At 35.7% G+C, this 13027-nt stretch overlaps 1 long non-coding RNA gene across 1 annotated transcript; it reads left to right on the top strand.

Annotated features, from left to right (window-relative positions):
- The first annotated feature begins 4513 nt into the window (after positions 1-4513).
- On the top strand, positions 4514-12559 carry LOC125678367 (uncharacterized). The gene is made up of 3 exons (XR_007371478.2): positions 4514-6259; positions 7122-7247; positions 9859-12559. It is a non-coding gene; the product is annotated as an uncharacterized LOC125678367 (long non-coding RNA).
- The last annotated feature ends 468 nt before the right edge of the window (positions 12560-13027 follow it).

The raw sequence follows: 13027 nt of genomic DNA on the forward strand, positions 1-13027 counted from the left end.
AGAAATTATGCATCCCAACATTGATGCAGTCAATTTAACTCGGAATTGGAATATGTATATTCTGGGTTATGAGAGAAAAGAAATGTTCCAAATAAACGAGCTGCTCGCCACTTTAGGAGCATTTGGCCTATTTTAGATACTTTGGCCCTGGTTTAAACACCATTATCGTGCTATTAAAAAGATTCAAAACGCGACAAAATGATATGACAGAAAACATAATTTGAAATACGATAACTGGGAAATAGGGCAAAACCAGACACTTTTTAACGACGGGAGATTAGGACCAGATGGTACTTTGTCTGCACCGATTCCAGCCCCCAAAATAGTATTTGATTTATTATGAAGATTTCACACAAAAGAAGATGGGGAATTTTGTAATGAATCCTCTTCATCTAAGTTAACGATTCCTTCGACATTTCGGTATAAAACGGAATGCATTTCGTAAATATTTTGTCAGCAGTAAACCAATGTTGTGTAATGTATTTCATTTCTCAATAAAACTGACATTTTAACTTGACATAAAAAGACCTTTATATTCATAAAAAGAAACAAGATTAATTGCAAAATATGAATATGAGGAATAAATGTCTACTTAGCATCAAAGAAAATAAACTCCACCCCATAATACATTCCAAAACTTTAATTTAGCTTCTTGCCACACACCTTGAATCTCGGAAACGAGTATGAACGAGGTTACATATAATGTACTAGCTATCTCTGGGAAGGAGAAAGAGAACTACTGAACACAGCGAAAATTTTGCGACAAGATTCAAGTGCTATAATTTGGTTTTTTTAGCTCACCTGAGCTGAAAGCTCAAGTGAGCTTTTCTCATCACCCGTAGTCCGGCGTCCGTCCGTTCGTCTGTCTGTCCGTCTGTAAACTTTTAACATTTTTGACTTCTCGAAAACCACTGGGCCAATTTCAACCAAAGTTGGCACAAAGCATCCTTAGGTAAAGGGAATTCTAAATTGTTAAAATAAAGGACCAGACCACCTTCCAAGGGGAGATAATCAAGAAAAGGTAAAAATAGAGTAGGGTCATTAAAAAATCTTCTTCTCAAGAACCACTGGGCTAGAAAAGCTGAGATTTATATGAAAGCTTCCTTATATAGTGCAGATTCAAGTTTGTTAAAATCATAGCCCCCAGGGGTTGGATGGGGCCACAATATGGGATCAAAGTTTTACATGCAAATATATAGGAAAAATCTTTAAAAATCTTCTTCTCAAGAACCACTGAGCCAGAAAAGCTGATATTTACATGAAAACTTTCTGACATATTTCAGATTTCAGTTTGTTAAAATCATGGCCCCCAGGGGAGGATGGGGTCGCAAGGGGGTATCAAAGTTTTGCATACAAATATATAGGGAAAATCATTAAATATGAGCCAAGTGACTCAGGTGAGCGATGTGGCCGTTGGACCTCTTGTTTGTTAGGTTACCTGGGCCGAAGGCTTAAGTGAGCTTTTCAGATCAAAATTTATCCATTGTCTGTCGTCGTCGGTATGGTCGTTGTCGTTGTAAACTTTTCACAATTCCGTCTTCTTCTCCAGAACCATTGGGCCAATTTCAACCAAACTTGGCATAAAGCATTCTTAGGTAAAGTGCTTTCAAATTTGTTCAAATGAAGGGCCGTGCCCCCTTCAAAGGGGAAATAATCACAACAAGAGATGTTTTTTCAAATATTTATGCCCCCATGGTGCAAAATTGAAAAGGGTTATACACATGCATCATTTAATTGATAGTAGTATCATCAATTCAAAATATTGAGCAGAAAATATCTTCCTATGTCAGGAGTGGATTGACCATGTGACCTAAAATTAATAGGGTTCATTTACTCCTTATACTGTACCAATGTACCAAGTTTAGTGTCAATCAAGCAAATAATTCTTAAAATATAGGGGACAATGTTTTACTATGTCAAGTTTAACCCTTGACCTTTGACTATGTGACCTCAAAATCAATAGGGGTTATTTTCTCCTAAACATGTACAAGTGTACCAACTTTTGTGTCTGTCAAGCTAAGGGTTCTCAAGATATTGGGCGGAGAATATATTCCTGTCTAGTTTGACCTTTGACCATGTGACCTTAAAATCAATAGGGGTCATCTTCTCCTGAAAATGTACCAGTGTACCAAGATTGAGGTCTGTCAAACAAAGGGTTCTCAAGATATTTAGCGGACAGTATATTCCTATGTCCAGTTTGACCATCTAACCAAAAAATCAATAGGGGTCATTTTCTCCTGAAGATGTACCAGTGTACTAAGTTTCATGTTTGTCAAACAAAGGGTTCTCAAGATATTGAGCGGACAGTATATTCCTATGTCCAGTTTGACACTTGACCTTTGATCATACGACCAAAATATCAATAGGGGTCATCTTTTCCTGAAGATGTACCAGTGTACCACATTTTATGTCTGGCAAGCAAAGGGTTCTCAAGATATTGAGCGGACAATATATTCCTATGTCCAGTTTGACCCTTGACCTTTAACTATGTGACCTCAAAATCAAGACGGGTCATCTTCTCCTGATGATGTACCAGTGTACCAAGTTTGATGTATGTCAAGCAAAGGGTTCTCTAGACATTGAGTAGTCAGTATATTCCTATGTCCAGTTTGACCCTTGACCTTTGACTATGTGACCTCAAAATCAATAGATTTCATCTTCTCGTTGGGATGTACAAATGTATCAAGTTTAATGTCTGTCAAGCAAAGGGTTCTCAAGATATTGAGCGGATATAATCTTCCTAAATCTAGAGTAGATTGACCCTTGACCCTTCACCTGTTGACCTGAAAAAAACAAATGGGGTCTTCTCCTACTCATAACTAACCCACATATAAAATATCATGACAATCAAGTGAACGGTTCTAAAGATATTGAGCGGACAACATGTGGTCTACCGACCAACTGACCGACCGACAGTGAAAAGCAATATGCCCCTCTTCTTTGAAGGGGGGGGGGGGCATGAACATGCAAAATAGGGTGGGGTCATTTAAAAATCTTCTCAAGAACCACTGGGTCAGTGGAGCTGAAATTAACATGAAAGCTTCCTGACATCAATGTTTTACATGGGAATGAAAAGGGAAAATCTTTAAAAATCTTCTTCTCAAGAACCACTGGACTAGGAAAGTACAAATTTACACGAAAGCTTCCTGACATAGCGCAGATTCAAGTTTCTTAAAATGATGGCCCCCGAGGGTAGGATGGGACCACAATAGGGGATCAAAATTTCACATACTTATATACATGTACAGAGAAAATCTTTACAAATCTTCTTCCCAAGGGACCAAAGTTTGTACATGCAAATATATATGGAAAATCTTTAGATATGGGCCAAGGTGACTCAGTTGAGCGATGTGGCCCATTGGCCTCTTGTATTTATACCTTAATACCGCCTTGGGATTACTCCCTTACATATTATCGTTCCAATAAGAGCGTGCCACTTCGCTTGTTCGAGCATGCAAATTTTTCTCACTGATTGGCCGTATGGTTTAAATAAAAGTGAGTACGGATGACCACACTATCCTATTCTTTCAATGGGATTGGTCAACGAAAACAAGTTCATTTATTTCACTCACACCATCAACCAGTGGTACATGAGGTACAATAAAATTTATAATAAATGATAATGATAAGTCGTCTTAATGAATCATGAATAAAATAAAACATTAAATAAAAAATACAAGAGATGTATACACTATAACTACAAACAAAAGAAAAGAAAAAGAGATATAAGTTAGGGAGGACAGACTGCATCATAAATGTTAGTTATGAAGAAAGAGATTTTTCAACGATAAAACTGAGAACAAAAGTTAAACCCGTTTCATTGCAATCTATGAGAAGCACGAAATCTGCACGCTTGATCACGGAAGTGACATGCTGTTATTAGAACGATAGTGTTTTACTATTATACTAATTTTGAATATTCATTGAAACCCATTCAAACTGACTCAGTAAATTCCACCTGCTTACGTAGCCATATTGAATTATAAAAATACGGTCAAAAAGAATGTCAGATCATTGATTTCGCCAGACGATTGAAAACATACGCCTGAGGAAGAAATACAATTCGATATATTGACTTCTTAATATTGATGAATGATAAACGGGATGATTTCAGCTTCTCCATCGTCAACTTCCCATACTTATGTAGCAATATTTCATTATCACCTGCATATGGTGTTTATATCTCTCAACTGATTCGATATGCAAGAGCTTGTTCTGCGTATGGTCAGTTTTTAAATCGAGGTAGACTACTGACAAACAAGTTAATGGTGCAGGTGTTTCAACAGTCTCGTTTAAAGTGAGCATTTTGCAAATTCTATGGTCGTTATAACGATCTAGTTTGCCAATACAACCTATAATTGGGTGAAATGCTGTTTGACGTGTTTCAGACCGATTGTTAAACCGTTCTTGACACACTGATATTGACTACGGATAACTCCGTTTACGTGATCAAGATATAGGGTTCACGGCGGGTGTGACCGGTCGACAGGGGATGCTTACTCCCCTAGGCACTTGATCCCACCTCTGGTGTGACTAGGGGTCCGTGTTTGTCCAACTCTATATTTTGTATTGCTTACATGAGTTATGAGATAGATCACTGTTCGTTATCTTCGCCTTCTTTTTTTATTTATTTCCCAGAAAACTTGATCATTCAATAATGTGTGTATTTTATGGACTTGTGTTTCTCTAAAATCAAGAGAAAGCGATATTCCAATGGTGAGGTGATCGAGACAAAATTATGAAGAATTCTATCATAGGAAATGCGAATCAACACGATATGATATATTTATTGGCTGCAGTGTTATGTCGGACATGTTTTTATTTGTTTTAGCAATATAAGAAAATATTGTGAAAACTGTTGTAAAATCTCCGATCATTTGATAAAGCAGTTATTGACTTTCGATTCGGTCCACTCACGACTATACGATCCTGGTCAAGTCCATGTAGTCAATAGCTAATAAACCTCACATTGAAAGAATGAATTAAAGTGGTCATCTAAACTCACTTTTATTTTAACCATACGACCAATCAGCGAGTGAAATTTGCATGCTCGATCAAGCGAAATGACATGCTGTTGTTGGAACGATAATATTTGTTGCCATTATCTTTTATTACTTATTGTACCTAATGTACCACTGATGGATGGTGTGAGTGAATAAATGAACTTGAATTACTGTCACTTCGCGTGATCAAGCGTGCAGATTTTTTGGGCGAACCTTCTTATAGATTTCAATAATGAAACAATTTTTCTTTTGTTCTCAGTGATCAATCACATTGATTGATTGTTGTTTAACGTCCCTCTCGAGAATATCTTACTCACATGGAGACGTCACCACTGCCGGTGAAGGGCTGCAAAATTTAGGCCTATGCTCGGTGCTTATGGTCTTTGAGCAGGGAGGGATCTTTATCGTGCCAAGCGTGCTATGACACGGGACCTCGGTTTTTTGCGATCTCATCCGAAGGACTGCTCCATTTAATCGCCTTCTACGACAAGCAAAGGGTACTGAGGACCTATTCTAACCCGGATCCCCACGGGACCCAATCACATAGCGTAATCACCCAGACTCACTTTTATTGAAACCACACGACCAAACAGTGAGTGAAATCTGCATGCTCGAACAACCTAAGTAACACTGTTATTGGAACGATGTTTGAGGTCAAGCCTTATTTTCCTTGGTCTAGATTGAATCGTTGTGGGGTAAAGAGCACCAATAATCGCACACGTAATTTGCCTCAATTCGTGATCATAAATAAAAATGATATAATTTCATTACACATAGAAAGGCCGACATCAAATTTCATTTCACGTAGATCTTTTAAGAAAGCTTATTGTAGGTAGGGAACACAAGAATCCGATATGGCCTCGGACTTTGTATCGTAGGGCTCCGATAAAACGTGGCGTGATTGCTGTGCATTCTGTAACTAAATATGTGTTTCTGCAGTTACCTTGGTCTTTTCTCGCAACATAACACACATCAGGTATATATACAAGCAGGTAAATACGGGTAGATATGTTGACTGTCAATTCTATCCCTCTGCACAGCGGGCGTGCAGATTAGGAAGTAGATTAGGTCATGGGCGGCTACAAGTAGTTAGTACGTGGCTGTGAACTGACTGTTCTCATCTCGCAAGTATAGACAACATTGCCTGATTTGGGACGAATTTATTCTGTCCTGTAAAAAGGGTAATTGTTCAGAAGGTTGGGCTTCACTCCTCCAAAGTTGACAAACAACCAAACAAAGAGTCATTAGTGACCTCGGTGAGCGAAGCTAATCAATGATAAAATGTCATTTTATCTGAATTTATCAGCATTGAAATATTTACTAAGCCCATTATATAGATTATATATGTGTGTGTGTGTGTGTGTGTGTGTGTGTATATATATATATATATATATATATATATATATATAATGTTCTACTTTATGAAACTACCGGGTGGTGGTAAATTAGAACATTTGTTTGCACACAGATCACATGAGCAATGGGATGGCGTCACGTCAGGGGCGGTGTCACCCTAGCTGTATTTAGGGCAATAGAATATAGATGACAGACATATAACAATAGAGGTATAATGGTGGTAAATGTTTGCAACAAATTTTCTCGCTCTATGGTAGGTGGACATACCGCCCACTAATACCTAATGATATCAAAGTACTTCCGCCCCCAGGCTCTCATGGTGATAACCAGTGTTTTCAATTGGTCAAATTTGTTTCCATGTGATGCAATTTTTATTTCATTTATCTAATAACATGATTATGAAAATATAGGTAATGTGCTAATTTTTCTTGTATATTTTGATTTATCATGTATATCCATCGGAAAAAGACCACCGTTGAATATTGTATCAGCAAATGTGCATTGCATAGACCCTTTTCGTTAAACAAGTTTAATCAACCGGTATTTCGTAGTGAAATTTGGCATTAGTTTTGATATCATATTATTGCCGAGTCTAAAAACAGTTTTGATATCAGCATTTTTTTTTCAAAATCATATATATTCATTGATTCTCTTGAGGGAATTTTCGGTAGAAAAAAGGCAAAGTGTTTTCTGTCCTATACATTGGGAATCATAGCAATTGCCAACAAAGAAATTGAACATGTTTATTAAACTTTTCCTCAGAAAATTTCAAACGAATCCAGGAACCAAATCTGCAGTGCACTGAAGGACGCTATATAAAGCCACAAAGACTGATTGGTGAAACGTTAAGCGCCATCATTTAGCGTATCTAGCAAATAGGCCCTAAAGGTAAAACAAATACCACTCAACGAAATACGGGGTCCCATACAGGGATGAAAAACCATTAATATTTCTCTTAATCGTCATCATCATTATTATGATAATATCGTTTTATTATCATTAACCGATAGTACAGTGTATGTACATTCATTCTTCTCCAAACAAATATCATGTTACATAAGGTACAAAAATATAAATGAATAGAAAATAAGTTGTTGGTTTTTTTTTAAAAGCAGGATTGGTATAAATGAGTATTATACGTTTACTTGTGAGAGCCGACCATATCGTGGATTTAAAACTAATAATAAATAAATGAATTTGGTTCCTTTTCATTTCATTATCTAGATGGGCGTTATTATATATATCATCTCTCTGTGTACAAGAAATTGCTTAACACGTTCAATTAACACGCAAATGCTAAGTCGCAAGTATTGTTACCCGTCTACCAAATTTCACATCGAAAGAATCTCTATATTCAGAAACAGGTTGAGCTCTTGTTAATCGACGTAACACCGCTAAACTAAATCCTATGTTCAACGTCCACACTATTCAAGTAGCAGACTTATCAGCATCATTCCTCCTAACCCCAAAAAAGGTTTCACTATATAATACCCGTAGCCGTGAAGATTACAGGGTTCCGATCAATAGACTTTGAACTATACAGACAATCTTTTGTACCTGACACTTTTCGGCAATGGAATTCATTTACATTAGAAGACAGGGAGGCCATCTTCTTAAGTACATACAAGAAAGAGTACTAAATTATATCCAAGGTTCCAAATACTTCTCAATTGAAACGCGTAGAATCAAAATTATTTACTCTAAACTAAGGCATTACTATAACTTCCCTGGGTATATTCAGGAATACTTTTCGTTTGGAAAGCACAGTTTACTAGATAGGCGAAATATCATAGACTCCCACTACTGAACTTGTGATATGAATAAAGATATATATCATTTTCCTTTGTAGGTAAAAGATACTCCAATGTTAGAAATAATTTCTTTAAAAAAAAAACACCATTTAGACGTAAACTAGTAATTACTACCTACTAATTGTGATACCCGGTCTATACAAAAGAATTTATTATCACTATTAATAGGCACGCATCTTATAATGTAGAGTATTGATATCATTTTCTCAGCAGTGCAAGAACCTGGTAGATTCATCATATTGATGTTTTTTATACGTGTAGCATTTGGCTATGCATGTATTATTTGTTGTGCAATTCTATGGCAATTGTATTAGTTAACAACGTAAAGAGGGAATTTGTAGGTTGTTAGAACTTGATTCCAATCCTTTTGTATATCAATTATATATACACTAAGATATGTTCAATTCAGCTATTCGTTACACGGATTTTCCAGCATGTATATTAACATGGACTTGATGCATGCCCACTTGGAGCCATGTCCCCGGCGTATAATTCTGTAATATATATTGGTCACCAATTGAGCGTCCTTGCATAACTGTAATCAGTTCCATCAATCGTTTGCTCGATGAAGCAGAAAGGATTTTAATGGCCTGACCATAGCAAGTGCCCCTTTGGGCCTACCGTTACGTCACTAGGACAGAACTGGTATAGACCACGACAGGATGGCGAAAAGCTGTGACAACAGAGTTACTATAACAAACTGACACAACTTTTATTTGTTTGGGAAATAAATTTTAGCAAGTTTGTTTGTTTTTCTCCATTATACAATACAATTTAAGACGTATTTATGGGTTACCTCACGGAAAAAGAACTTCCACTGACCCTTGGACTAGTTCCCCTGAAAAATGCTAACGACCGCATTTTTCTCAGTGGGCAAGGGTTAATGACAGATTTTTTTCATCCTAATGACTCATTCATGAAGTATATATTTATCACAAAGAACTATTAAAGTCTCTTGTGAGTAAAAAAGAGTTTCTTTATTTCTATTCACTGATAAAAGAGAACGAAAGCAACGTTTATCAAGTGTGGGTTTTTTTTGGGAAGGGAGGGGGGGTTGACAATATTTTTATTTATTAGCATTGTCCATTGCACAAATAGAAACTAAGTGCATCATATTATATACTTTCATAGATAAGATGTACAATGGATATATAATCACTCTTACCAACCATTCATACTCCACTCATACATTTCAAAATTAACTGAAATTATACCAAAAAAATAATTATTGAGGTTGCTATAATAGTATCAAAAAATATATAAATTTATACAAAAAATGGGTTCGAATATATTGTTCCACAAATTCCATTGTTTTTCAAAAGATAATTGATTGGAATTGTAAATAGATATACACCTTTCAATACTGTATTTTATTTTCAAATGGTTCAAAAGACCTAAAATGTTTAGTGTTTTACCTTGTAATGAGGTATTGAAAATATACTGTTTGGTATACAAAATAATATAGTTAATTTTCATGCTGTCTTTAGTAAGTGGTAATTCTCCTAAAATTATATTTTAAAAATTAAAACCAATCCTTTTTGAAGTAGTCCTGTAAATATGCAAACTTAAAGCTCTCCAAAGATCCAATACCTCATTACAACTCACAAACATATGTTGAATAGTTTCTGTTTCTTTTTTACACAATACAAGTTACAAACATCTGATGTTTTGATTTGAATTTTTTTTAGATAGTAGCCGACAGGAAGAATTCTGTGAAGAAGTCGATACTGTAGCCACTGTACAGAGGAATCTGATGTAGTTTTAAAACAAACTTGAAAACATCCTTTATGCATATATCATTGACACCATGGGGAGATAACTCTACATTCCACTTTGGTATTGAAGTGGGAGTTACCTCATTTGTGTTTGTACAATTATAAATAATATTTGTACATCTGACATTTGGCAGAATATTTTCAAAATAAAATGGTAAATAAGGAAGACAAATTTTCAACATACAGGTCCTCTCAATTGTCAAAATCTTGAAGCATTTTGAAAGAGCACAAATAACACTATTATATTGCATCACATCTATATCAGGGATATGAAACTTCTGTTCAAAAATCATTTTTGATAAGAATGTATATTCATCAGACAAAAAATCTCCAACAACTTAAAACACCTTGTTGGTACCAATTCTTTATAAAAATACATTTACCACCAAAGTTTATGTTTGAATTATACCATACTGGAATAGTGAATGTTTTATTTTTCATATTCTTATCTTGATCTATTTTCTTCATAACATGCTGCCATGAGCTAAAAACATCATTCCAAAAAATATTATTTTTGTTCATTAGAACATTTGAAATATACAAATCTCCAAAATCAAGTGTTTGTCATCTTCATGTGTTTTCGTAATTTTGATCCTAGAAATGACACTATAAAACCATGGCGTGTAAGTATTGATATATTAACTCTGTCGAGCTACTTGTGCTAACTTGGAAGGCTCGGGTGATGACACGCGGTAATTATGCTAATGGCGGAGATGACACAATCATGGCCATGTTATATCACATTGCAGATGTCTCTTAGCAATCGACATGTTCTTGATAGATTATTACCGTATATAATAACCATCTTGCTTGCCGAAGGACTCGTTATCTATTATTTGACCACATGGAATACATATGAGCATACAGTTACGTCACAATGAGTATCAACAGGCTACCATATCGAGAACAAACGCCCCAAGGATGACGTATTTATATATTAATATCTGCTCTACACCATTCCTAATACATCTAAAATCCATCTGAAAACTTCGCTGATGACTTTCATTGGTTGATAAATGCTGAGATATGCTTGGATGTGCTCTGATTCATTCGAACGAGTATATTATTTTAATTTTAATAGTTTCGGTCCGGGAAACACATCTACAACAGTGTCAAGGCTCGTTATATTTAGAAAGAAGAAATATCTTGTGAAAGTTTTCTACAGTGTCAATCCTTGCAAAACAATATTGCATTTTCCTACCGTTTGAATAAATTTTGATTGTCTGTGCTGTGTTTTGTGACACTCGAGTAATTAAATGCCAGGGAACCCAATGCACAAGTATGACAAAATTTAAACAGGTGCCTTAATTTAAGAAATTGTCTAATTATTCGATTTCTCAAATTTCTAATTAAAAAATCGCATTTGTAATTAATCTTCATTTACATACTTTGGTAGGTATTCATTTGGCGTATAGTGTCACCGATATTGAATATTTTGATGGTCTTTTTTAAAATGTTGTTTCCCCAATTCTGTTAAATAAAGTGACTAAGACAAAACTAATTTGACAGTCTTCTCGTCCTCTAATCAAAGATGACCCGCTGTCACAGGAGGGTTTCGTGTTACTGACTCAAGACCACCAAACAGTTCGTGTTTAAGGAGGGACCTGATTGTATTTATTCTACATATCCCCCCAATATGGCTGTCTACATGGTTGCGTTCAACACGTCAAGTGTAGGCTTGCAGTAAGGACATCTCCCTGATTTGTTTGTTTTATATAAGAGGAATGTTAGATATGGAAATATAAGTCAATTTGCTTTGTCATAAACTTCGCCTTTTATCTGAAGTGTTGGACGTGTACTTTACATACCATTACGTTAAGGAGGTATGCTACACCAGAGAAATTTGATGTAGATGAAAAGTGTAGGATATGTACAACAATATTTTGAATTTGAAAATTTTCAAATTTACTTTATTTTGTCAAAAAATACAGTTTTAGTAGAAGGTAATCTGAAAAAAATTTAAAACCCCTGCTGGACTCGAACCTGCAACCTACAGTTCAGCAGTCGGTATTCTTTTTTTTTCCCTCTATTTTTCGGTATTCTAACCTACTGAGCTACTCGGCTAGGTATTTAAATGGAAAAGGAAAAGTCAAATATTGCTGATATCGATTTTGTCATCCATGTTTTTAAAGGAAGTCAGCCATTATGACGATGTAGAGTACTACCTTAATGCGATACAACGGGTCACTTAATGATGCAACTAAAATTACAAGATTGATTACTTTAATCCCTTTACATAGTTCCTTCTAGCAGTGTTTTAGTATTTTACATAGTCTTACAAATGTACCGTTACTTAGAATTACGGTACTGAGCGGTACTGAGGGACTGAAGACGATTTGTACCAATGTATTGGAAGTTGTATTTCCACCGAATGGGTCCTCACATGTTTAAAAGATTTCTCCTTTTGAAACCAAGCCTCGCCTGTTTACATATCTGTGACTTCCGCCATGTCAGGATGTTGGGGTCTTTCAGAACATGACAACGACTTCAAACCATGGACAATCCCGTTATAGATTTTTTATGTCTCCCCGATAACTTGTTTCGAGTTTGTAGAATTTGTTTGTCATGTCCTTATTACATAATCGTGAGGAATCTTTGTACGTCTTCATTTTGCAAAAACAAGATGACACGTTTTTTGAACACCTTACATTTCATTTCATTTAACGACTTATGTCAAAACATTATAAAAATAAAAGATGATCTTATTTTGATGTCATGCGTGGGTTTTTCTTTTTCCTGGCGCCCTCAAGGTTAAAGATGTATATATATATATATATATATATATATATATATATATATATATATATCATTTATGAGTACATGTGTAAAGGTTATTGGGTTATAACACATCTCGAGATCGTGGCAGTCCATTGTCGTTTTGTTATTAGACCATGTTGTGGAAGGTGACGCTTACACCCAAATAGCCATCAACAGCAAAACCTGACCAAGTCAAGAAAACACCGTCGCAAACGACAGCTTTCCATTCCAGTTGGAAGGATCGGGAATATGGTCACGGTGACAAAAGAGAAGCGGTACTGCTTGTGTTTAGCGAAAGGAACACCACCTTAAAACTGTTGTGGCA

The sequence above is a fragment of the Ostrea edulis genome, chromosome 2 (genome assembly GCF_947568905.1).
Source record: "Ostrea edulis chromosome 2, xbOstEdul1.1, whole genome shotgun sequence".
Classification (NCBI taxonomy): domain Eukaryota; kingdom Metazoa; phylum Mollusca; class Bivalvia; order Ostreida; family Ostreidae; genus Ostrea; species Ostrea edulis.